The sequence below is a fragment of the Trachypithecus francoisi genome, unplaced genomic scaffold (genome assembly GCF_009764315.1).
Source record: "Trachypithecus francoisi isolate TF-2019V2 unplaced genomic scaffold, Tfra_2.0 Lachesis_group10, whole genome shotgun sequence".
Lineage (NCBI taxonomy): Eukaryota > Metazoa > Chordata > Mammalia > Primates > Cercopithecidae > Trachypithecus > Trachypithecus francoisi.
Window position 1 is genome coordinate 126,931,135 of NW_022681455.1, and position 27,687 is coordinate 126,958,821.

The 27,687-nt window shown below is 44.8% G+C and overlaps 2 long non-coding RNA genes across 2 annotated transcripts in view; both read left to right on the plus strand.

Annotated features, from left to right (window-relative positions):
- Positions 1-1,019, plus strand: part of LOC117088157 — a 201,123-nt gene extending 200,104 nt beyond the window's left edge. Inside the window, exon 4 of the long non-coding RNA XR_004439016.1 lies at positions 932-1,019. This is a non-coding gene — a long non-coding RNA (uncharacterized LOC117088157). The remainder of the gene's footprint in view (positions 1-931) is intronic.
- A 1-nt stretch (position 1,020) lies between these two features.
- LOC117088158 overlaps positions 1,021-27,687 on the plus strand; it is a 110,107-nt gene continuing 83,440 nt past the window's right edge. Inside the window, exon 1 of the long non-coding RNA XR_004439019.1 lies at positions 1,021-1,045. This is a non-coding gene — a long non-coding RNA (uncharacterized LOC117088158). The remainder of the gene's footprint in view (positions 1,046-27,687) is intronic.

The window sequence follows — 27,687 nt, forward strand, 5'->3', positions numbered from 1 at the left end:
TCCCATTGAGTGGCAGAGTCCATTTCCTCTCCCATTGAATCTAGAATAGCCTGAAGCTTGCTTTGCCCAGTGGGACGTGGCAGAAGTGATGTTGTATGATGTCTGAGACCGGAGCTTAGGAGAGCTCAGCTTCAGGTTGCATCCTTACAAACACCCTCTCTTGGAGCTCAGATGCAGTGTCGTGAGAACCTCAGTACATGCGGTGAGGCAATGGAAGGGACCTGAAGTGCTTCTATTGATATCTCCAGCAGAGCTCTCAGCCAACAGCCAGCATTGAGTGCCAGTGTGTGAGCAAGTCACCAGGGATGTCCAGTCAAGATGAACCTTCAGATGACCACAGAACCCAGCTGACATCTCAGGGAGTAAAACTGTCCAGCTGAACCTCATCACCCCACTCAATCATGAGAAATAGTAGTTATTTTTTACTTAAGCCACTTTTTTGGGGGGCAGTTTGTCCTGAAGCAATAGATAATTAAAACAAGCATCTTTCTTCCACTTTAGCATTTTTGATCTGGTTAAAACTGTCTTTAAAGTTAAAGATGACCCTGATCTTTTTTTTTTTTTAATTAAGAACCTTTTTATTTATTTTGCACTTACATAGAGATGGATGTTGTTTAAAAGCTTTCATTAAATAATTTTTTCTTTTGCTAGAATCATAAATAAGAATTCTTTGGAGACTGTCAAGTAGTTTGTTTTGATATCAGCTAAAGAAAGAAGAATTTATAGTTTTAAACTACTAGTTATTAATATTTTTAAATGCTGTTTGAGAATGCAAATTATGAAAATTGGTTATGTAGTTTTTAGAGCTAAAAATGAAATTATGTTGATCTTTCTCCTGTAGCTACCATAAACTGCATATATTAAAATTTTTTTTCTTAACTGTTGACTATGATTGATGGTTTTCTTTTTCTTTCTTTAAAATAAAAAACAGGATGACCATGAAAGCTGTGGTTCTAATTCCACCAACCGTAGTACTACTGAGAACACAAAATCATCAATCAAACCACGGAGAATTCAGCTCCTACAGATCCTGACTTACCACCAGGTAACTTCTAACGGGATCGATAACATCCAATTTCAATGTTTGGCCGGGCATAGTGGCTCATGCCTGTAATCCCAGTGCTTTGGGAGGCCAAGGTGGGTGGATCACTTGAGGTCAGGAGTTCAAGACCAGCCTGGCCAACATGGTGAAACCATGGATGACCCTGATCTTGCATATTCCTCGTAAAAAACAAGACGTCATGTACCTTTTAGGGGAGGGGCTAGACTTGACATTGCCATGGAAGGGAGGTGATGGGGGTTTTATGAGACGAGTGAGAGTTTATGAGCCAAGAGTTTTTCTTAGCTTCTCCAAGAGTTTGTTCTTTGTGACTCTGATTCGCTATCTAGTCCCTAGGTTCTCTCCCAAGGGTGAAACTGAAAAAACTGCCCTAGTTTACTCATCCTGGGGACTCAGTGACTGTTGCCTAGCAGGGTGGGTCTTAAACTGTGCTAATATTAAATAATGACATCGTGTTCTCAATCCGCAAGAGGAAAATGCTCCATCAGTGTGCCTGGGTGGCCCAGGGGCTGTTGGCACCCACGCTGTGTCCTTGGAGCCCAGAGAGCTGGGCCCTTCTCTGCCTGAGGGCTGAAAGCCTGCTCCACAGAGCAAGGTGTGACCTGAAAGTGCTGAGGAACAAATGCTCCTGGGGCCACCCCTCACCTGGCAGGAGCAGGTGTCTGGACAGGAGCCTCAGTTCCCCATCCTCTGGAAGGACGAAGCAGGTTCTGTGTGGTTTCTCAGAGGTTCTCTGGCGTGATTGAGCCTTCCATGCTCACAGCATCCCCCATTCATTCATGTGCCTTTCATTGGCTTGAGTTTGTCTTCTTTCCCTCCCTCACTGGGGTTCCTGGGATCGCCTCCAAAATAAACTACCTGGACCCAATTCTTGTCTCAGCGCCTGCTTCCAGGTCACCTTAAGTGAAGACAGATGGGCGTTGATGGAAGTTAGAGTCCAGATTTAATTAGTCCTTTCTCTGCTAAAGCAGCACTTCTAAGCTGGACAAAGACTTCCCCATTCCCTCACTAATATCTGGGAAGCCCAGGGGGTTTCTTCTGTCAGACGCTGCCATGAGTCCACTGCCAGTGACACCCAAATGCACCATCACCGTCCTGCTGTCTCCCATGATCCTTGTCTGCCCTGGCTGTCTGCGCATGACCCGGGGAAAGGCCTTTGCCCACTTTATGTCCCGCACAATTGGGAGACACCACAATAGCACTGTGTGGGCTCCGAAGTGTTAGAACATTTAAGAAAACACTGCTTTCAGTTTTCACCTCTGGGTCTCTCTCTCCACCTCCCTACGACCCACCCATGGGGCCAGGCCTGGGTTGAATTCTAGAGACAGAGAGCTTGCTGTCCTTGGAAATGCCCTCTGCTTCAACCACCAAATATTGCCAGAATCATCCTGCTTTCTCCTCCCTCAGGATGAGTCCCCTCCCAGAAGGTCATAGTCCCCTGATACAGACATGTGCAGCTCTCTCATGAGTATGCCTGTACTCCAGCAGTGTCCAGAGTCTGGTGTCAGATGGCAGTCACGTTACTCACAAGCTAAGGAAGAGAAAGGCCTGTCCTTGGTGGAGGAGTCAGGGCAGGCTGGGGTGTGCTGCAGTAATGGGATGCCCCCAAATCTCAGTGGCTTTGCACAGCCTAGGTTTGTGTCTTGCTCACAGAGAGCCTTCCAGGCTCCTCTCCCTCCTAGAGGGAGTCTCTGTGCTTCTGTGGCTGCACCAACCCAGCACGGAGGCCCCTCAGTCACCAAGGCAGGGGAAGGGATGTCTCCACCCACCCCAGAGCTCCTAGTCCCATGCATCTGCCTCGCTGAAAGGGGTTGAGAAGTGAGGAGGGAAGATGGAATGTTTGGTGAGCACCAATGTCTCTTTTCCTGCCAGGGTCTTTTTTTCTCTGTTTTAAAACACTTTTTATTTTGAGATAATTGTGCATTCACATACAACTAGTTATAGAAAATACAACAGAGAAATCCCGTACACACTCCACCCAGTACTTAAAGTAGAGTACTATATGATCCTATACTATGGTACAATATCAGAAAAATGCCACATCCAGGATACTGATTCTGATACAGACAAGACACGGGGCGTGTCCACCACCACATGGACCACTTTCTTTGGCCTTTTATAGCCACATCCACTTCCTTCCCATCCTCACTCCTCCTTAGCCTCTGGCAACCACTCATCTGCTCTCAATTTCTATAATTTTGTCACTTCAAGAATGTTCTATAGGCCAGGTGCCATGGCTCACACCTGTAATCCCAACACTTTGGGAGGCCAAGGTAGGCAGATCACTTGAGCCCAGGAGTTCGAGACCAGCCTGGGCTACATAGTGAGATCCCGTCTGTACAAAAAAATAAACAAAAACATTAGCCAGGCATGGTGGTGCATGTCTGTAGTCCTAGCTATGCGGGAGGCTGAGGTGGGAGGATCACTGGAGCCTGAGAGGTCGAGCCTGCAATGAGTTGTGATAGCATCACTTCACTCCAGCCTGGGCAACAAGACTCAGAATGTTCTGTAAATGGAATCATAGAGTTTGCAGCCTTTGGAGATAGGCTTTCTTCTCCCAGCGCAATGCTCTGGAGAGCCATCCAGGCTGCTGCGTGTGTCAATAGCTTGTTCCCCGTTGCTGGTGAGCAGTATTCCATGGTGTGGATGTCCCAGAAGTTGCCCATTCACTCCCTGAAGGACATCTGGGTGTGTCCAGTGTTGGCGATTAGGAAAAAAGCTCTTCTAAGCATTCTTGTGCAGGTTCTTGGGTGAACACAAGCTTTCACGTCTCTGGACAAAATGCTCAGGAGTGTAACTGCAGGGCCGAATGGTGTTGCATGTTTAATTTTTCCAGAGTGTTTTTAGAGTGGCTGTGCCCTTTCACCTTCTTACCAGCAATATGTGATCAGAGGCCTTTCTCAAATCTCAGCAAGTCTGAGTATTTGTTTGCTAGCAAAGGCCAGCAACAGACAAATGACCCTTGATGGCAAACCCCAAAATGACAGACTGTGTCTGGTGGGATGGCCGAGTATGTGTGTTCATAATTTCATCTTGTACACAGACACTAGAGCATTTTCTCTTGGCAAAATTATCTGCATTGTACAGGGAGTTCCAGAAGCAACCCCAAGATTTCTGGACAGTCAACCATGAGAACCCATTTGAGACATCTCCCTGGGGAGGAAAGAGACGGATTAGGTGGAGGCCTATTTAACATGAAACACAGCCCTCAAACTATTTTCTAAGTGGCCTTCCTAAATTATGGGCTTATTTCTCTAGGACAGGAAGCTGAGATTTCTCCCATGGTCCTCCACCACAGTGAGGGAGTGACTTGTTCGTAATCTCATTTGAGAAACCCTAGGCACAGACCAGAAGTCACACAGTGGTGTCATTCATGTGCCCACTTAGATCAGCTGGTGGTTGCCAGTCATGGTATGCTGAGAAGTAGACTTGGCCAGAAACAGTGCCATAATTGATTAGTAATGTCTACATGGAGAGCGTAAGGGGAGAGTAGCCGCATACTTAGAAATTTATCTAGTCTAAGATACACATTTTCCGACTTTTGAACATCTCTGAAGTCAGGGTGCATTGTATAATCGATGGCTTCTTATAAATCATTACAGTGTATTTCTTGTGGTTCACAAAATAATAGTGCATTGGACAAATGGTGAAGTAGATAATGTGGTATATGACATTTTTGGATTGTTTAGAGGGCTATTGTTAGGAAGGAATGGGCTTGTCTTCAGGATGCCTTGGCCTGGGGAGGCTCAGTGTGCTTAGTGTCATCCATCTGTCTGCCCCTCTCTTTCTCTGTCTCTCTGTCTCCATTTTCTGTCTCTTTCTCTCCTCTCCTTCTCCCTCTCTCTCCCTTCCCCAAAGGGTCCCTGTGTGTCTGTGAGGTTTGACTCTTGCACTTTCCACACAACCCCACTGTTCTTTCTGCTCCGCCAGCCTGCCTCACAGGGCTGTTGGGAGGCACGGGCCTCAGCCCCCAGACCGTTCCATTACCACCTCCCAGGACCCTACATGCCGCCTCTTTCCGCTCCAGCTCCACCCTCACTCATAGATTCTTTCCATGTTCTCAAGTCCAAACTCTCTGGACCTTGAGTGAATCAGATGACCTTTTGAGGTTAGAGATTGCTGCACAGACTGGGAATGTTTCTTGTCTGGGTTCACTGCTAATCCCTGATGTAGTCAGCTGTGACCAGGGTAAGGTGGTGAGTGAGTGGGTGGGAATATGGGCCCTGAGGCACAGCACACCCTCCTAGGAAGCAAAGTCACAGGCCATGCTAGAGATCATATATACATATATATTATCTATTACAATATAATATTATATTATATGTAATATGTTATATATACTTATATAATTATGAATAACATGAATACATAATTATGTAATAAATTAAATAGATTATATATATTAAAAATATATAAATGCATAATAATCATATATGTATCATATAATCATATATGTATCATATGAATATATAGTTATATATTCATATATAACATATGTATAAATATATGACATATATTTCACAGAATATATAATATAATATATTACATATATTATTACATATTAGAATATATAACATTGCATAATTATATAATACAGATTTAATTATATATAATATATAATATATGTATATTTATATATGTATACGTCTATGTATGAATGTTATGGACTGAATGTTCGTGTCTCCCAAAATGTTCTTGAAATCCTAACCCCCAATGTGATGATGTTGGATGGTGGGATCTTTGGAAGATGGTTAAGTCATGAGGCAGACCTCCTGAATGGGGTTATGCCTTTCTAAGAAGAGACACGGAGAGACGATCTTTCTCTCTGCCATGTGAGGACACAGTGAGAAGGCAACCCTCTGTGAATAAGGATGAGAGTCTTCATCAAGAACCTGACCATGCTGGCACCCCCATCTTCGAATTCCCTCCAGGATTCTAAGAAATAAATGTTTATTGTTTAAGCCACCCATTCCATCATATTTGTTATAGCAGCCTGAACTAAGACTGTGAGACCATCCACACTTGCACACACATGCACACACATCTATAGCTATATCTTCATGTGTGTCTTCCTTCCTTCCTCTTCTCCCTCCCTCCGTTTCTTTCTTCTCCCTGCCTCCTATACAGGAGCTGTCTTGCCATGCTGTGCAAAGCCCCATCTCGCTGGTGAGCTTGTTTATTCCTTTTACCTCCATCCCCCACTCCCTCTCTTCACTGACAATCATTCTAATATATTCAATGTAAACCTTTATATTTGTAGGATTCAGCTAAAAGGCCTGGGGTCTGGGACACACATGAAGATATAGGTATAGATGTGAATCTCAGATCTGATATTGATTAGCTGTGGGACTTGGAGCCTCAGTTTATGTCACAACGAACCTTAGAGGGTGGCTGTGGTAAGAGGCACGCAAAACATTTAGAACACTTTCCTGCACCTAGTAAGCACTCAAGAAGTGTCCGTTACAGAGTGCATTCTTGCAAAAGATATATTTGGTTCTGCATACCTGAATATTTAGATTACATAAGGGGTATCCAGTTACGTATCTCATTCTAGTCCTTGTTTCATATTTGAATATATGAATGGTTATGAAAGTTTCTTGGCATTGACTATTCTTTTCTCTTTTTTTGAGACTGAATTTCACTCTTGTTGCCCAGGCTGGAATGCAATGGCACGATCTTGGCTCACTGCAACATCTGTCTCCCAGGTTCAAGCCATTCTCCTGTCTCAGCCTCCCAAGTAGCTGGGATTACAGGCGCCCACCACCATGCCTGGCTAATGTTTGTCTTTTTAGTAGAGACGGGTTTCACCACGTTGGCCAGGCTGGTCTCGAACTCCTGACCTTAGGTGATCCACCCGCCTCAGTCTCCCAAAGTGCTGGGATTACAGGCATGAACCGCCGTGCCCAGCCGGCATTAAGTTCTCTTTACCGAAGTGTTTCTTAATGAGTGCATTCTTGCTTTTCATCAATTTCTCATTTATCAATTAATGATTATTATTCCATATTTTTTGAACATCTAAGTTGTTCCCAATGCTTCATTAGAAAAACAGTGATTCATTCATTACACACATTTGTGTGTAATCTCCATTTTTTTCCCCTTAGATGATGTTACCAGATGTGAACTTACACACTGTAAGGCATCTGGCTGTGTATCCCCACTTGCCCTCTGGGCAAGATGCACTAATTTAAACTCCTTAAAGCCAAATATAGGTTGTTTGTTTCCTCTTTCCTCTGTACTATGCCCAATCTATGTGCATTTTCACTTTAAACCATAAAATTGTTGTCTCTGAGGTTTGACTCCATCACAGTCCCATTGAAGGGAGTGTGAGTCTCATCCGGAAAAGCAAATGCTAACATCGGATAAGAAGAAAAGGTCTGGGCCGGGCGCGGTGGCTCAAGCCTGTAATCCCAGCACTTTGGGAGGCCGAGACGGGCGGATCACGAGGTCAGGAGTTCGAGACCATCCTGGCTAACACGGTGAAACCCTGTCTCTACTAAAAAATACAAAAAAAAAAAAAAAGCTAGCCGGGCGAGGTGGCTGGCGCCTGTAGTCCCAGCTACTTGGGAGGCTGAGGCAGGAGAATGGCGTAAGCCCGGGAGGCGGAGCTTGCAGTGAGCTGAGATCCGGCCACTGCACTCCAGCCCAGGCGACAGAGCGAGACTCCGTCTCCAAAAAAAAAAAAAAAAAAAAAAAAGAAGAAAAGGTCTGGAGAAAGAGATTACTTTTCCTATAGCAGGAGGTAGGCAAATAACACAGTTAAGAAAAAGAGCTGTTAGGTTCCTGACATCACAGGGCACCTCTGCTCAGCACAGGCACAAGAGCTGGGGATGGAAAGGAGGCTTCTGGGGCAGGGTCGGGGATGAGGAGGGCTCTGCCTGATATTCCTGGAAACAAGTGGCCTCCTGGTTACACATGAAGTTCATTTTGATTGTAAGTAGGGGTTTGCCTTGCCTAATGGTAGGGTTGGGTAGTTATGTGGTGATGGGAGTCATGCCTTACTTGGGAGGATCTGGGCTACAGATTCTGGATTCAAATGGAATGCTTGGCCGTTTCATCTGCATCTCCCATCATTCAGTTGTATTTACTGAGCTGAGAATGTGGGGAAACTAACTCTGATTTTTAAAATAATTTGGGAGTGTGGCTAGAGAACAGTGTCTATTACTCCCACTGGTAAGGATCCCTTGACCCTTGACAATATATTAGTTGGAATTTGCTGCAGGGTTTTGCAAGAGAGAGTCAAAATATACCGGGTGGCTTGCCTGAGATGAACTGGAAAGTTCAAAAACTTAGGAAGGGGCCATGTGATGAGGGGTCCTGAATGTCAGCTAACGATTTAGATCTCCCTTTTGGACAGCCATCGAAGAGATTGGATATGTTTAAGATTGGTTTCTGGCTGAAATTGTGTATCAGTTAAGAATACTGTCAGCTGCAGTAACTCATTCATGGCTAACAGAGGGTAGACATGGGGAGCTGCTTTTCTCGTGGGACAAGAAGGCTGGATGTGGCAGTAGGCTAAGCCACATCAATGCTCTGCCGTGGCATCTTGGTGATTTTCTTAACCTCCATCCCAAGATGTTGCAGCAGATCTAAATATCTCATTTTCACACCCCCTTTCTCCCCCCCAATCCCTTTATAGAAAAGACCATCTTGATTTATTTAAAAAATGCCGTCGGCCGGGCGCGGTGGCTCAAGCCTGTAATCCCAGCACTTTGGGAGGCCGAGACGGGCGGATCACGAGGTCAGGAGATCGAGACCATCCTGGCTAACATGGTGAAACCCCGTCTCTACTAAAAAATACAAAAAACTAGCCGGGCGAGGTGGCGGGCGCCTGTAGTCCCAGCTACTCGGGAGGCTGAGGCAGGAGAATGGCGGAAACCCGGGAGGCGGAGCTTGCAGTGAGCTGAGATCCGGCCACTGCACTCCAGCCTGGGCGACAGAGCGAGACTCCGTCTCAAAAAAAAAAAAAAAAAAAAAAAAAAATGCCGTCATCCCTGTTGCAGATAATCTCAGGGTAGAGTCTGTGGGTTGAAGTTGAAGGTCACTGGGCTTGCTGTGAAGAGATGAGGTCTACTGTAGAGCTCATTCCTGCCTCACCTGCAGGTATCAGGAAGGCAAGGAGGTGGCTGAGCAGTTGGCCACTTGGCTCTGAGTCCATCTTCTGATTCTTCATCTTACCTCCTGCCACAGAATATTACTGGATAAGCAACCTGGAGTAGTAGACAGGCTCAGTCTCAGCGGCTCAGATCTGGGTTCAAATCTCAGACTCACCACTTTAGCTGCAGAAGTTGGGCAAGTCTGAGCATGCCTGTGAGCCTGTTTCCTTATCTATCAAATGACAGTGAGAATGCACAGCAAAGGATTATTGTGAGAATTAGAACGAATGAAATGTCCTCAGCACTGTTCCTGGCTCAGTGGGGCTCAATGAAAGGTCATCTCTTAATGTGGTTACCACTAGAAGGGGAAGAGCAGATGAGCTGGTGATTCTTCGCTGAGGAAATGGATGAAAAAGAAAATGAAAAAGTGATGGAACTTGTCTTAGCCTTTGTTTCCACTTTGAATTATGATAAGAGGATTTCATACAGAAGTGTCTATGCTGTGAGTTTCTAGGACTGGTTTCCATGTGAAGACAGATGTTCAGGATTAAGCCACTGCAGCACCCACTATGCAAATGTAAAAGCCACATTATGGGCATTGCAGGCAATTGCACTCGTTGCAATCTTTAATCTGAAAAAAGGACTTTGCTTCTTATCTGCCATCTGCTTGATGATGAACAGATGTGTTGGAAAGCAGGCTAATAAAGGTGCAGCCTCCTCTGATGATTACTGACAACCCACCACAAATTCTGCCTCCTTAATGTGGGAGAAGGGACTAGGGACTTGACATTGTGGAGAAATCAGCAGATGCTGAAACTATCCTGAGCCTGGAAACCAGGGCACCCTGCATCTTGGAGTAGTCAAAGCAACCAGCTCCAGCTGTCCTCCATGGGATGCTTTTATGGAATGAATTTCTGGGACAACGGCAGGGTCATCAGCAGTGGAGGGAAATAAATGGATACATGGGGGAAGGGCCAATTTTAAAAGCAAAACTACATTCAAACATCTGGGTTCCATTTGATGAATGATTGGCGATGGAAGGACTCTTACATTCCACCTCGTTCAAACTCACATATGACAGATGAGAAAACTACAGCCCAGAAAGGGGAAATAAATTGCCTAAGTATGCAGCAAGTTGGTGACAGTACCATTGAAATATTTCACCTATCCGTCCATCTACCTGCACATCCATCCACCTATCCACCCATCCATCTACCTATTCATCCCTCCATCCACCCATCCACCTATACATCCGTCCATCCACCTATCCATTCATCCACCCACCCACCCATCCACTCACCCACCCACCCATCCACCCATCCACCCATCCATCCCAGATATGTGCATAACATCTCTGATGTGACAGGCACTGCAGTAGGTGCTGAGCATGGGGCTACAACACAAAGGTCTGATCCTTATCCTCAGAGACTTGTGTTCCAGTGGAGAAGATTATTACAGCAAATCACACACCTAATTTCAATTGAGATTACTGCTATGAGCAAAAATTCAGAATAGTAAGAGAGAGTCTGGAGGGTCTGGAAGGACCCTGAGGAGGTAAGCTTTAAACTGAGAACTGAAGGATGAGTAGAACAAGCCAGACAAAGAAAAGAGTCTATGTAAAGGGGAGTGTTTCAGGCTGACAGAAGACTCCACAAAGGTGCATGAAGCCTTGAGAAAATGAACGAAGCCTAGAGATGCTGGGGAGGCAGACAGCATGAGAACCCAGGCTTGTAATCCCCAGGCTGGGCATTCTTGCCACTTTATTCCTTAGGTCCCATCCCGTGACTTTGTGGCTTATGGAATGTCTGTCTCATTTTCGTGTTTGAAAAGGATTGGTGATGAAAATACTTAACTTATTTGCTCAAGAAAATGTTCATTCTATATTGGACTAGGATTTTGGGGGGTGAGGGTAGGTAGAGGAGAAGACTATATGATTTATAAATAATAAAATACTAACTAATGTAGCACACACCGTAAAGACAATTTATTATTTTCACAATGAGAAGTCTGAAGTTCAGCACCCCATGATGGAATGAATTCCTGTGATGTCAGGACCCTGGGAAGCATGTCTGCAGTTCTCCTGATCATTCCAGCATAGTTGCAAGATGGCAGATGTTTCTTTAGGCATCTTACCCTCCTATGACTACCTCTAAAGGCAGGTAGACAGAAAAGTGACCTCTGTCCTTTTACTAGGAAGAAAAATTCTCTTTCAGGGGACCTATAGCATGCTTTCCCTTATGGCTCATTGGCTCAAACTGGGTCACATGCTCACCACTGGCTGCAAGAGAGGTTGGGAAAGTGGTTATCTGGAAGGCAAGGAAGGAGGATTTGCAAATGGCTACTGGGCCACCAACCGACACTGTCTATGGCAAACCTCTAGCTGTCAAGGCAGTAAACCCATCGAAAGGAATGAGACCTGTTTCCATTCCCAACGATGTAGTCCTGGCGACTATTCACGCAGTTCGTGTCTGTCAGTATTTTAATGTGTGATGTGGCACAGAAAAAGCATTTGACAAAATACAACACTTGGTCATTAAGAACTACAAGGAAATTTCCTCAACTTGGTAAAGAGCAACTGAATAGTCAAATAGAAAAAAAAAGATATCTTACCCCTATCTCACACCATATACATAAATTAATTTAAAATTTATCAAAGAGCTAAATGTAAGAATTAAAACTGAAATTTCTAGAAGAAAAACATAAGGAATGTATTTCCACAAATTTGGGGCAGGCAAAGATTTCTTAGACCTGACAGAGCACCAAATAGAAAAAATTTTGATGAATTGATATTTATCAAAATTTAAAAGTTTTCTCTTTAAAAATATTATTAAAAGCTTTAAAAAGGCTGGGTGCTCTCATGCCTGTAATACTAGCACTTTGGGAGGCTGAGGCGGGCAGATCACGAGGTCAAGAGATCGAGACTATCCTGGCCAACATGGTGAAACTCCATCTTTACTAAAAATACAAAATTAGCTGGGCATGGTGGTGGGCACCTGTACTTCCAGCTACTTGGGAGGCTGAGGCAGGAGAATCACTTGAACCCGGGAGGCAGAGTTTGCAGTGAGCTGAGATAGTGCCACTGCACTCCAGCCTGGCGACAGAGTAAGACTCCATCAAAAAAAAAAAAAAAAAACACTTTAAAAATACTACTAAAAGTTAAAAAGCAAGTCCCTCAGTCTGCAAGAAGTATTTACAAAATACATGTCTGGAGAGAGAATTGTATCCAAAATACATGAAGAACTGTTAAAACTCAATGTTAGGAAGATACGCAATCCAACTTTACAAATGGTTAATACTTCTGGACAGACCCTTCACAAAGAAGATACATCAACGTCTGTTAGGCATACAATAAGATGCTCAATATCACCTGTAATCCCAGAACTTTGGGAGGCTGAGGCAGGTGGATCACTTGAGATCAGGATTTGAGACCAGCCTGGCCAACATGGTGAAATCCTGTCTCTCCTAAAAATAAAAAAATTAGCCAGGCATGGTGGTGGGTGCCTGTAATCCCAGCTACTCAGGAGGCTGAGGCAGGAGAATTGCTTGAACCAGGAGGTGGAGGTTTCAGTATGTCAAGATCACAGCATTGTACCTCAGCCTGGGTGACAGAGTGAGACCCTGTTTCAAAAAAAAAAAAAAAAAGATGCTCGACGTCACTAGTCATCAGGAAATGCACATTAAAGTGACAGTATAGTAACACTATCCACCTGCCAGATGGCTAAAATTTAAAAAAAACTAAAACTACCAAGTGTTAGAGAGGATGAAGAGCAACTGCAACCCTCATACAGGGCCTGTGGGAGTGTAAAATGGCACAGCCCTTTTGAAAAGCAGTTTAGCAATTTCTTACAAAGTTAAATGTACAATTACTGAATGACCTAGCAATTTTGCTCTTAGGTATCTTTCCCGAGATAAATTAAAACATTTGTTCACAAAAAGATGTATATGCAAATGGTCAGAGCAGTTTCATTTACCGTAGCCAAAAGCAGCATACAACCCAAAGGCCCACCAGCAGGTTAATGGATACTCAAGTTGTGGTAGATCTATAATACCATGGGACACTACCCAGCAATAAAAAGGAGCACATTCCTGATATACGAAACACTGTCTATGACGTTTAAAACATTATTCTTTGTGAAGGAAGTCAGATGCAAAAGGGTACATACTGCGTGATTCCATTTCTATGACGTTCTAGGACAGGTTGAGCTAATCTGTAGCTATAGAAATTGATCTGTGGTTGCTTGGAGAGGAAGATTGATTGGGAAGGGGCATAAAGGAATTTTCATGGTGATATAAATGAACTAAGTAAAAGACATCTTTGTTGGAGTTATGGTCACATGGCACATATATTTTTCAAAATTTAAGATGAGCACTTATCATTGTAAATCAATTTTACCTCAATAAGATTGATTTTTAAAAAATCTGTCCAATAGCAGAAAAGGGTGTACGTGTTACTTCTGGCTAATGCAAATGTCTGCTTCTACATGTTACTTCTGGTTAATGCAAATGTCTGCTTCTACTGCTTAAAAAGGGGGCAGTATTTTCATCTTGTGGAAGGCATAGAGAGAGCTGAGATCTTTCCAGGGACAACTCCGGCCTCACAGTTGGGTGTCAGGCCAGAACTTTGAATTGGTTTTTTATTGGGAAAATGTCTGCATCATGCAATCAGGGTTTGCTGCAGCCTCAGGCTCACTCTGAACTTTACCAAGGCAAGATTTCTTCTGGCTACACACACATATTCACACTCACACCACAAACACACACACATATACAGCCACCCCACAGACATATTCACAACCTGCACACACATATATGTACATTCATTCCCAACACACACATACACACATTCACACCCACACCACAGACACACACCACACACACTACTCCCTGCATACACATATTCACACCCACACCCCTATTGAAAGATAAACTTGGGCACATCAATATTCTAATGAGTCTGAGTGAGCAAACAGCGATTCATGGAACAGGCAACTCCAGCTCGCAGGCGGCTCAGGGCTCCACCGAGGGGTGAAGGGGAGGCTTTTATAAGGTGCTCCCCAAGCAGGACAAGGACAGACTGGATTCTTTTACTGGACAGTCCCTGAGAGAGGTGAGTTGGCAGTTTCTGATTAGGAAGCTTAAGTTGTTTCCCCTGGGCTAGTACCATTCACTTCGCATTGGCGTTCAGTTTGCCAGGCACACACATTCACACCGCACGCACACACACCACACACATATGCGTACACATCACACTCACACCACATGTACCACACACACCCCACATGCATATATATACACATCACACAGTCACACGCATACATATACACATCACACACACATTACACACACATCCACACAAACCATGCACTCCAACACCACCTGCATGGATACACATCACACACACCTACATGATGCACCAACACTCACACACCACATGCATATATATATATACACATCACACGTACACACATCACACATTCACATGCATCACACACCACACACATATATATATACATCACACACATGCATATATATACACACACATCACACACGCATATATATACACACACGCATATATATACACACACACATATATATACATACAGACACCACACACACATTCACACATATACCAGAAACACCCATACACAGAACATGGAGCCTCCAGAAATGCAGCATGGGCAGAGTCGGGCCTGGTGGGACAAAGAGCCACCTATTCTCCAGGCGCCTGCACTGGGGTAAGCATCAGGCACTACTGGGGTGTTGGCCTTGCTGAATATGTCCCTGGGGTGGGCACTGGAGCACCTGCTGATGCTGCAGTACTGCCTAACCAGAACTGCCCCCTGCCTGAGACACAGAGCTGCTTTCCCATGGCAGTCAACAGGCTGAACCAGGGAGGTGAAGCCATTATCCATGTACACAGGTGTAGGGTGAACCATGCCCTTGGTTCCAGCTCCCCACCCTCAGCCTGCTGCTGCTGAACTGAGAGTGCCCACGTGGGTGGGATGACAGGCTCCGCCCCTTCATGTGGCCTCAGCCACGTGGCTGGCTTTGGCCAATAGGATGTTAGCAACCACAGGGGGTGGGGCTCACGGTTTCTTTGCCGAGCCATGAGCATGTGCTGGACTAAGGCTGCAGCGAAAGACGGCCGCCCAGGTCAGTGAGGCCAAGAGCAGTGGAGCTGCCCGGCAGACCCGAGCTCACCTTGGGCACATGCGCCCTCTGTGCATATTATTCTTCTGTTACCAAGGTGTTGTGCTGGTGATGATGCAGCACGGTTCCATCAAGCATAACCGGTAAACGCCTGACACGTGTTTCGGTCACAGCCTGTGCCCATGTCGGACTCCAGCATCCTTGTGCCTCCCACTCAATTTGTACTGTGGTTCTCATAATTATTAGCATTCTCACTGAAGCCCAGGGTTTAAATTCTTGGAGAACGTAGAAGCGATTGTTGGGTAAGTGGGCTTTAGCTTTTGAACCTGGCAGGGTGAGTGGGAGGGATGTGATCTCAACCGTTTGTGGAAGTCGGAATACAGTCCATGCCACGTGGTGGAAGCCTGCCCACGCGCTCCTGGTCTGCTTCTCATCTTGTTAGATGGAGGCTCTCAGTCAGCCCCTTTCCTTCCTGCTCAACCATGGCCACGTGCCTGGCGAAAGCCCTCTCTCATTTTCCTCTACCCCGCTAGGAAATAATGCAGTTACGGATCCTAACACCAATACCAACAGCGAAGTACACTGAGAACACGCTCTCTGACAGTGGCCACTCTAAGTCTTACACGTATATATTGTCCCATTTAATCTTTCCTGCATACGGTGGGGTCTTACCATGCCCATTTTACACACGGGAAAACTGAGGGCCGGTTCTTACAACCCCGACCGAAGTGACCTCACCATTGGTTTCTGGAAGAACTGCAGACTGGGGAAGTGCTGTTTCCACAACTAAGCATCTGAAAATGTTACTGCGAGGATTGCTGATAACATGGACATTCGTGGTATTTTTGTCACTCATTCAACAATCTGATTTGATGGTAATCATTATTCATGAGGTCATATGACAAAGTGTTTCAGCTTCAAAATGCATGAAACAAAAACTGGTAGAGCTAACAGGAGAAAGAGTAAAATCCATAACTACAGCTGGAGATTCCAATACTCCTATCCCAATAATTGATGAAACAAATATACAAAAATGATCATGACATGTAGAAAACTTGAACAACACTATAAACCAACCTGATCTAACTGACAGTTACAGAACACGCTGCCCAACAACAAGAGAGTGCACATTCTTTTCACATGCACGTGGAATGCTGACCAAGGTGGACCGTGTTCTAGGCCACCATGGCCCATGGCCTGTTTTTTATTGTACAGACCATGACCTAAAAGTGATTTTTATATTTTTAAAGGGTTGCACAAAATACAGCAAAACTAAAGAAAGAAGAGCATGCAGCAGCGACACTGTGGCTGGCAAAGCCTAAAATATTTGCTCTCTGGCCCTTTCCAGAAAAAACTTCTCTGCCCCTGTTCTAGGTCAGAAAATAAGCCTCGATAAATTAAAAAAAAATATTTTAATGTTTCTAAAATTTAAAATTTAAATTTAAACTTGACCACATTTAAATTTAAATTTAAATCTGACCACAGTTAAATTAAACTAGAAACTATCAACATGAAGGTATATGAAAAACAAATCCCCAAATGTCTGGAAATAAACAGACCAATGAAATAGACCAGAGTCCATCAACAGGTGCTTTTTTTGGGGGATTTATTACACAGTGAAGAAGGCACTCCAATACATCGTGAAGAGTATCTAGCATTCAGTAGTGTTGGGACAATTGGAAAAAGTGTGAAAGTAAAAAAACTAAACTCTAAAAATGTTAGGAATAAATGTGGAAGAACACATTTGCAACTTTCAAGATAGAAAAACTTTCCTTATCAGATAAATGCAAAAGTAATAAAGGAAATAAATGACAAATTGAACTATGTAAAAATAATACAATAATTAACATCATAAACAAATGGAAAATTCAGGTAACCAATTGGGAAAAATATTTGCAAAATATGAACCAGAGAAAGGAATAATATCCAAGATAGTCAGAGCCCTCTTAAAAGTCAGGTGTAAAAAGATATAGACACGCACATAGATGTATAAAGAGAAAAATGATCAAAGGATAAGCTTTGGGAGGCTGAGACAGGAGGATGGCTGAGGCAGGAGAGTTGCTTGAAGCCAGGAGTTAGAGACTAGCATGGGCATCAAAGTGAGACCTCCATCTCTACCAAAACAAAAAACAAACAAACAAAAAAATAGCTGGGCATGGTGGTGCACACCTGTAGTTCCAGCTACTTGGGAGGCTGAGGTGAGAGGATCCCTTGAGCCCAGGAAGTTGGGGCTTCAGTGAGCTATGATGGCATTCCTGTATCCAGTCTCTGAGACAGAGCAAGACCCAGTCTTTCAAACCAACGAACGAACAAACAAAACAACCCCAAGATATTGTTTTTCTTTTATCAGTAATAATAAAAGAATTGATCATAGCCAGCATTGGGGATAGGCTGGAGAGCAGGATGACTCTATTGGTGGCCCCAAAATTGGTATGTTATTTTTGGAATCAATTTGACAATACCTATTCTAATTGAAAACTCATAAACCCTTCAACACAGACATCCATTTTGGAAAAGAAATACCCACATGTGTGCAGAGAGGCAGATCTGAGATATTCACTGGAAACGTGTTTATGATAGTATCATGAGTAACGCGTGAACATGTGACCACTCCCTGCTGCTCATTTGGATCTCTAGGCGTCTTTGCAAACCCCACTGAGCTTGGGTGCTTAAATGCCAATTTGTGACAATTGGAAATACCGAAATGACTATCAATATAAAAATGGTGGCTGGGCACGGTGGCTCAAGCCTATAATCCCAGCACTTTGGAAGGCCAAGGTGGGCAGATCACGAGGTCAGGAGATCGAGACCATCTTGGCTAACATGGTGAAACCCCATCTCTACTAAAAATACAAAAAAAATTAGCCGGGCGTGGTGGCGGGCGCCTGTAGTCCCAGCTACTCAGGAGGCTGAGGCAGGAGAATAGCGTGAACCCAGGAGACAGCTTGTAGTAAGCCGAGGTGGGGGCCACTGCACTCCAGCCTGGGTGACAGAGTGAGACTCTGTCTCAGAAAAAAAAAAAAGGTAAAACAAACGATGATGTTTCTATACTGAATATTGTGCATTGGTTTAAAAAATGAGGTTGTGAAGTATTGTAGACATAGAAAGATCTCTAAGACATTGCTGGGAGAAAAAGTAAGCTTCCGAATAATGTGTTCAATATTATGCCATTTATGTGTAAGAATACAAGGTGGTAACTATTATATGTATACACATTTATGTGTGTGTGGATTCATAGAACATCATCTTGAGGGGTACATAGCAAATTGGCCAGCAGTTTTCTCTTGGTGTAGAGCTTGTAGGTGGTTTTCATCATAGAACATCATCTTGAGGGGTACATAGCAAATTGGCCAGCAGTTTTCTCTTGGTGTAGAGCTTATAGGTTGTTTTCATCATAGAACATCATCTTGAGGGGTACATAGCAAATTGGCCAGCAGTTTTCTCTTGGTGTAGAGCTTGTAGGTGGTTTTCATCATAGACCATCATCTTGAGGGGTACATAGCAAATTGGCCAGCAGTTTTCTCTTGGTGTAGAGCTTGTAGGTGGTTTTCATCATAGAACATCATCTTGAGGGGTACGTAGCAAATTGGCCAGCAGTTTTCTCTTGGTGTAGAGCTTGTAGGTGGTTTTCATCATAGAACATCATCTTGAGGGGTACGTAGCAAATTGGCCAGCAGTTTTCTCTTCGTGTAGAGCTTGTAGGTGGTTTTCATCATAGAACATCATCTTGAGGGGTACATAGCAAATTGGCCAGCAGTTTTCTCTTGGTGTAGAGCTTGTAGGTGGTTTTCATCATAGAACATCATCTTGAGGGGTACGTAGCAAATTGGCCAGCAGTTTTCTCTTGGTGTAGAGCTTGTAGGTGGTTTTCATCATAGAACATCATCTTGAGGGGTACGTAGCAAATTGGCCAGCAGTTTTCTCTTGGTGTAGAGCCTGTAGGTGGTTTTCATCATAGAACATCATCTTGAGGGGTACATAGCAAATTGGCCAGCAGTTTTCTCTTGGTGTAGAACTTGTAGGTGGTTTTCATCATAGAACATCATCTTGAGGGGTACGTAGCAAATTGGCCAGCAGTTTTCTCTTGGTGTAGAGCTTGTAGGTGGTTTTCATCATAGAACATCATCTTGAGGGGTACGTAGCAAATTGGCCAGCAGTTTTCTCTTGGTGTAGAGCTTGTAGGTGGTTTTCATCATAGAACATCATCTTGAGGGGTACGTAGCAAATTGGCCAGCAGTTTTCTCTTGGTGTAGAGCTTGTAGGTGGTTTTCATCATAGAACATCATCTTGAGGGGTACATAGCAAATTGGCCAGCAGTTTTCTCTTGGTGTAGAACTTGTAGGTGGTTTTCATCATAGAACATCATCTTGAGGGGTACGTAGCAAATTGGCCAGCAGTTTTCTCTTGGTGTAGAGCTTGTAGGTGGTTTTCATCATAGAACATCATCTTGAGGGGTACGTAGCAAATTGGCCAGCAGTTTTCTCTTCGTGTAGAGCTTGTAGGTGGTTTTCATCATTTCTCTGTGCTTTTGTCTATTTTTCGAGATAGAGATTACTTTTGAAATTTAAAAAAAGTTAAAAATCAGCATGTGAGTGATAATGAGTTTTACAACATATTTATCTACTCTATAAGGGAAAGCAGTCTTCCTGCTGTTAAATCCAGGCGAGTTCAATATGCTTTTCAGTTTCCAAAGCTATGCCCATTTATAATTTTATTTTATCCTCGTAAATCCATCCTGAGCTGAGGGAGCTAATCCGCCTTCATGTGTGGGTGCCTGAAGATGTTTTAGGCATTTTTATTTTATTCTCAACTCTTATTCGAGGAGGGAAGAGTTGGCCTTTTCACCTAACATCTGATATGTCCCTCTCTCACTCCTTAATACTCTGTCTCCCAGGAGTGGCCTCGTGCCAGATCCTCTAGAATCCAAGGCCCCTTGGTGATGCATCCACCCAGGGCAAGAGAAGACCCTCACCAAGGTATAGGTAAGGGGGCCATGTCGCCAGGCCAGCACCCGCCCCCCCAAATTCTGATCTCTGAGAGTCTTTGCAAACCTCACCAAGCTTAGAAGCTTAAATCTCAATTTGTGACAAAGCTTACAGAAACCACACTAAATAGAAGGTCTTCATTTTGCTGAGCATATTGGAGATCTAAGAGGCCAAGGAGAGGAGCCTTGGAGGAATTTCTGAAGAGAAGGCAGAGGAAGAAGCAGCGGGCCAGGGAAGGGGGAACCAGGGTCTGGGATGTCACCTTCCTGATTCAAAGTCTGAGAGAGTGCCTAAGGGAAAAGTGCCTTCTAAGGACAGCGTTGGAGGCAAATGCTGCTTTCTTTTCTCAGCACAGCCACCCCAGAGCCCTTGGAGTCCTGGTTCCAGTGTCCTGTAGTAGGTTTGCCCAATGCTGGATCATGAAGCAGTGCTGAGTGGGGACGTCGATTTAGTCAGCTGCAGCCAAATTATGAAAAGTAAATACATTTAGAAAAACGAAATAGACCAGCACTCTCAAACTAATATGCATCACCTTGCTGCCATGGGAGCTTGTTAAAACACAGGTTGACACCGTGCAGGTCTCCAGTGGGGCCCTGGATTCTGCATTTCCAACTCAGACGACTCTGAGGCCACTGGCCCAGGGACCACACTTTGAGTACCGAAGGACAAGGTGTTAAGCTGGACCAGACTGGTACAAAATGTTTCAGCATGCGATGCACATCAGATCACGTCTAGTTTTTTGAGCATTTACTTCAAACGGGTGTGTGTACATGTGTGGGTACTGTGTTGACATGCATACTCTTGTAACAGAATGTGGTTCAAAACACTGAACTAGAACTAGAAGTAGGACTCGAGTCAAAGGAAGACACACTCAGGTGGCGTCTGACTATGCATCATTTTGACTAGATTTTAAACATGAAGACGTCACCATCAGGAACGTAGTTCTTATCTAGTCCCACGTTGCTTCCAATACGAACATTTGAAGCTGTGCCATTTCCTGTGGCGAGGGCTTACACAGAGGGGTGAGAAGGGCATATCTATTTTGAATTCTCATTTCAAAACCTCCCAATATCATCGAAATCAACTGGCACAAACAGAGCGCCTGGGAGTTTCTTTCATAGAAATGGCCAAGTGCGTCTATCAATGGAGCACACGCGAGCCCGGCGGAAGAGCCTGCCAATGGCCGCTCCATCAACTCTGGCAGATGTGTACATTACCCCTTTTGATCTCAGAGGATGCTGTATTTAGATGACATAATATGCTTTTGGTTATCTTTCTCGAAGGTAGAAGGGACGTAAGCAGATATCCACTTTTGCAAGATAAAATTAGCACCTCTTTGCTGGAAGATAAACATTTCGGCAGGAAAGCCCTGATTAAAGTACAAAGCAGCCGGGGGGTATTAGGCTGCACCCCTTTGAGCGAAATTCCTATTTATAATAAAAGGAAATAACATTGGTATGACATAGGGTAACAAAGAGAAGCCACCTACCACAGCCTCAAAGAAATAGCGTCGTTATTGCAGGCTTTCTGGAAAGTTCCACTATGATTTGGTTCCACAAAGGCCAACACTGGGGTTTAGGGGAGGAAAGGGGAGAGGGAGGCATTCCGTTGGTCTAGACCCTTTCTGCTCCCACGCTCCAGGGCTGCAGGAACAGTTGTGTGGTTTGCTGACTACGCAGGGCAGCATGGCAGTGGTGGGGAGTAGGGGCAGCTCTGAAGCTATTCAACCCAGTGGAGAGCCTGGTCTGCCTGCAGAGGGGCACTGTTTTGATCATTCTGGGAAAGGCACCTGGTGGGCTCTCCAAGGCAGTCGTTCTATTCCTCTAAAATAACTCTGCCCACTCTCATTTCTGTGCTGCGTCCACAGAGACCCATGTTCCCCAGAATGACATTCCCTCTCAGTAGCTGCTCATGGAACAGTGGAAGGGAAATCCCTGGTCCCAGTTGCAGACAGGAAGACGATCTAGCAGTGCACGTTGTTCCAGACTCTTCGTCTTTCTCCACTGGATGGCCGTCTTTCAAAATCAGAGCAGGCTAGCACCAGGAAGCTGCCTAAACTGTGTTTGCTGAAACTTGCAGAAATTCCCAGCAGCCTTGTAGCTCCTCACTTCTTCCTTTCTGCAGGAGGCATGTAGGGAAATCCACTTCATTCGACAGATATTTATGGCTGTTTGCTGCGTACCAGGCACGGCCAAAGCTGGAGGTCCATGGTGGTGAGGCAGTGGGGAGCCCTGTCCTCACCGCCTAGCAGAGATGACAGACCAGGTGTGGAGAGGGCCATGGGAAGGGGATTTCACAACACAACAGCCCTTGAGACTCTGGGACTCGGCCTCTGCATGCATCCAAGGGATGAATCAGAGGCATCCAGATAATGAGGGGAGACGGACAGAGAGGAACCTGCATGTGCAGTGGCTCAGAGGCAGGCGGCTTGAGGGTAGACCTGCTAGGCTGGGTTCCACAGATGGGAGAAGGCTGGCTTGGGAGCCAGGACCCAGCATTCGGAGCCCTGTAAAACACATGGGTACCACACATCCCAGTTTGCCTGTTGCACATCCCACGTCTGTGACTACTGTTCCACTGTGATTATTGACAACATCCCCCTTGACTCTCAGAAGTGTCCAGGTTGGAGCAACGAACCATACAGACACTCTAGGAAGGATTTTAATAAGCAAGAAGATGACATGTTTGTGCTTGCTGGTGAAAGAGCACTCAGGCTGCCCTGCAAGAATGGCTGAGTCGGGGGGCAGGTGGATGGGGAAAAAAATGGCCACTGACCAGGGTAACTGCTTTGAGGAAAAATCAGTAATCAGAGCTTTGGGAGGTTCCTAGACACTGGCTGTGAACTGACACTAATTCTAGGAGACCTAAAATGTCACTGGGTTTACCAATAGAAGCAGGGGCTTATGGAAGCTAACTGATGCGTGGAGTTCTAGCTTAGGTCTCTCCTAAAGTGGGCGCAGCGGCTCGCTGAACCTGTGCTGTGGTTATTCCCCCAGTGCTAGGGGGCATAATTGGAATAGACATACCCATTAGCTGGCAGATGGTGGGGAGAGAAAAGGGGCTTGTCGAGCAAATTCTGGTTACAGTTGATGACAGCGATTCTGATTCCAGGCTGCTGTTCATTTATGCACGGTCCTGGGTTACCTGAGAGGAAGGACTGTCCAGAATAGGCTGCCTCCCACTTTGAGAATCCCCTTTGGGGCTGGGCTGACGGGTGGACCTGCACAGGCCTCATGTTAACCGCTTGTTTCTCCTACTTGGGAGCTCCCCCAGCACCCAGCTAAAAGGGCTCCAAAATTATAAAGATGCATGGGTTATAGAGATGCGTGGATTATAAAGATGTGTGGGTTATAAAGATGCGTGGCTTATAAAGATGCGTGGATTATAAAGATGCATGGGTTATAAAGATGCGTGGATTATAAAGATGCGTGGATTATAAAGATGTGTGGCTTATAAAGATGTGTGGGTTATAAAGATGCGTGGCTTATAAAGATGCGTGGATTATAAAGATGCATGGGTTATAAAGATGCGTGGATTATAAAGATGCGTGGATTATAAAGATGTGTGGCTTATAAAGATGTGTGGGTTATAAAGATGCATGGCTTATAAAGATGTGTGGGTTATAAAGATGCATGGATTATAAAGATGCATGGGTTATAAAGATGCGTGGATTATAAAGATGTGTGTATTATAAAGATGCATGGATTATAAAGATGCATGGGTTATAAAGATGCGTGGGTTATAATGAAGCTTGAACTTGTTGACATCTTCCATAACAGTGAGGGTTGACATGGCCTAGAGCTCCTGCTGCTGTTTTATGGGTTGCACCTCTGAAGAGGGCAAGGACTTGGCCTGAGCCCACCCTTCCTGCTTTAGAGGGCCTTCCCCACCCTCCATTCAGGTCCCCAAAGCTCCTCATCAATCCTGGTTTTGCAGCCATTTATACCTTGATGTGCATTTCTGTTCTGGCATTTCCATTCTTCTTGGGGGAGGGTGTATTTTAGGGATCACATTTTGTGGTGAAACATTTCAGTGAGACAGGCAGAGACAAGAGACGCTTTTGGGGTGTGCCTGTGATAACATGGATTTCCCTTGCTGTCCTTGTCTAAGCATCATTAAGCCCTTGGCTGTCAGTTCTCCAGGCTGCCCTGGGCCACGGTGGCTGCACCTGCTTCTCTAGGGAGGATCCCAGGGACTTACCTCCCTACATCTGATGTCCCCTCCTTGACCCTGAGTCTCTTTTGATGACAGACGCGTTCAGTGAAACCAATTCCCTGTTCAGCCTTCCTGTCATCACCTGTGTGGCTCTTCCAAATGCAGCCTCTGTTTAGCTCATCTGGAAAAACAGTCCCTCCACCCCCACCCACCCCATGTTCCCTCTTCCACATGAAAATATATATTTTTTTCGTTTTTGAGAAATAGATTTGATATTTGATATATCAAAGAGAGGAGGAAAAGTTTCAATGGAATTTCTACTTTACAGTCAGGACAGATTTTATTTTTAATCACATCTTTGTGAGCCTTATTTAGGGGCTTGGCATTATCCATCTGGGGCTACTTCAAGGATTCTTTTTGCTTAAAACCTCCAAGATCTTCCCTCCTTAGGGGGAATATTCCCTGCAGGCTTGTAAGTGTCACCTGATCCACTTCAGCACTTAATCCAGCCCACAGCAGATTCAGACAAGCACTGAAAAGACAGTGGTGGGCCCCCATGCTCTGTGAAACTCAACAGAAACACAATACTAAACCTCCAAAAATGTAAGAAAAGCCAGCAAAGAGCAGAGGATCATGACTGCATTTTGCAGTCATCATATTTCATGTGTTGATTTGCTTTATTGGTTCATCTTCTGTTACTTACCCCTTCCTTTAATTGTTTTCTGTTTTTATGTCTTTTCAAAAAGCCACTTTCTTTGTAAGATAACAGTAGTCCCCCTTTATCCTCGAGGGATATGTTCAAGACCCCCAGTGGATGCTTGCAACTGTGGATAGTATGGAACCCTGTGGATACTAGGGTTTTCCTGTACGTACCCATGATAAAGTTTAATTGATAACTGAGGCACAATACAAGAGTAAGAACAATGAGTAATAATAAAATAGAACAATAACAATATACCACCATAAAAGTGATGTGACTGAATCTCTCTCTCTCTCGCTCTCTCTCAATGTCTTCTTGTACTGTGCTCACCTATTTTCAGACCCCACTGACTGAGGGTAACTGAAACCGCCTTGGAAAGCAAAACTGCAAATGGGGGGGACTACTGTAGATTTATCTTTCTTGGCTTTTAATTTTTTTCTTGTTTAAATTAAAATGCAACTTACATGCAGGAATAGGGTACAGAGTACACAAACCTTAATGTATAGCTTGAAGATGGTCACGTATGTGGATACCCAGAGGGTCCCCCCTGCAAACCCTGTACAGAATACTATCCCAGAGATGGCCACACTTCCAGTTTTGACTCTCAGTGTATTTGGAAAAACACCAGATTCCTAAATCGTGTTCTTGACATGGATGCCCTGACCTGCTGGTATTGGTTAACTCTGTCCTCTGAACAATCTGCCATGGTCTGAAGCCTTCCTGTGACCTTCTGGGATCCCAGACAGTGGGGCTCATTTGAAGGCACCCCATTTTCCAGCCTTCCCAGACTGGCTTCTGTCTTTTGGGATAAATTCAAAGTGTCACTTAGTCCTCTCAGTTTCTTCTTCAGCAACCTTGGCACTCACGACTGCTAAGGCAGGACTTCAACGCCAGGCCCCTGCTTAACCGTTCTTGGCCAAACAGTACAATATGATTGATAGGGACCTCAATATGATAGGGACCTCGAGATAGGAACCTCTACCTGCCCACGTCAATCTTGAATTATAGCTGGAGTCCGGCTGGGCAGGGTGGCTCAGACCTGTAATCCCAGCACTTTCAGAGGCCAAGGTGGGAGGACTGCTTGAGACCAGGAGGAAAAAGCCAGGTGTGATGGGACATGCCTGTGGTCCCAGCTACTGGGCAGGCTGAGGTGGGAGGATTGCTTGAGCTCAGGAGTTCAAGGCTGCAATGAACTGTGATCATCATGTCACTGCTTGGAGAGTCTGGATGACAGAGTGAGACCCCGTCTGAAAAGGAAAAAAGAAAACGCGAAAAAAGAGAAGTCTGAAGGTGAGAGTCTGAAGACGGACGTCCCAACTTCCTAACTCCACTACAGTCGAGACCTTGGGTATGTCTCTTACTCCCTGCAAACTTCAGATCAGTGATGGCAGATTTGCAGTGTTTGCCACCGCCTTCCTCCTGGCAGACATCACCAGTCCCTCCTTCAGCTCCCTCCTGCCCAGGCTTGAAGAAGCATCTCAATCACCAGTTTTCAGCCTGAGCTGCACGTTGGGATCACATGGGAGCTTTGAGGAAATCCCAGTACTGGGGTCCTGCTCCCAAATATTCTGATTCAATTAGCTGGGGGTGCAACCTACGTAGGAGGTTTTTAAAAACCCTCCCCTGGTAATTCTAAAGCATAGTAAAAGTTAAGATCTGTTGTTCCAAATCCTTCTCAAACAAGGCTTCAGGAAGCCACTAGCCTAAACAGACGAAATCCATGTCCTTTCTATTCTCAACCCCGGCTACCCCGTGTGGTTCCGGGACCAGCGACTCTGGCCTCCCTAGTGCTAGTTAGTGATGAGACCCTCAGCCCCATCCAGACTTGCTGAATCTGAACCTGCCCTTTAGTCAGACCCCCAGGGGTTCCGGGCATGGCGCTGGGCTGGAGGAATCCAAAGCCTCTCACAGCCCTCACAGCCTGTGATTTCAGCTCCATGAGCCTCCCTCAACTGCGAATGCATGGGGGTTTTAAGAGCTGATGTTGCTCAGGGACTGACTGTTTTTATTTTAATATGGTCATTTGGCATTTCCCTTTATTTGTTTAAGGTTTGTTGTTAATTAATTAGCAGACATGTTTTCTCTGTATTATCTGTAAACAATTCTCTTAATTCTAATCTCATCCATAAAGCTATTCTCCCCAAAGAGCTTGTGACAATTAAAAAAATCTTCATGAACTCCACCTCCCAGTAAAAGTTCGTGCAGATTCAAGTCAGAGGCAAAGGCCCATCCGTAGGGTCATTTCCCCTGAACTTTGACCTGTAGGGTGTTGCCTGAGTGTAGGTTCTTTATGTACCCGAGGGGAGGCTCCTTAATAAGTGACACTGAGGTCTATCAAGGATCATCCGATGTGGATAGCCTTCGACTCTCATCACGACTGGGAATGTGTGCCAGTGAAATAACTCAAAACATGGTAAAAAGCTCTACGGGTGAAATATTTCTGTAACAGAGATCAATTTAACAACGTGAATGCCCAAGAACAGGGAGGAAGACGGTTTTGTGTTAGAATATTGTTCACCACTTTAAAATGCTTACGTAAAGCTG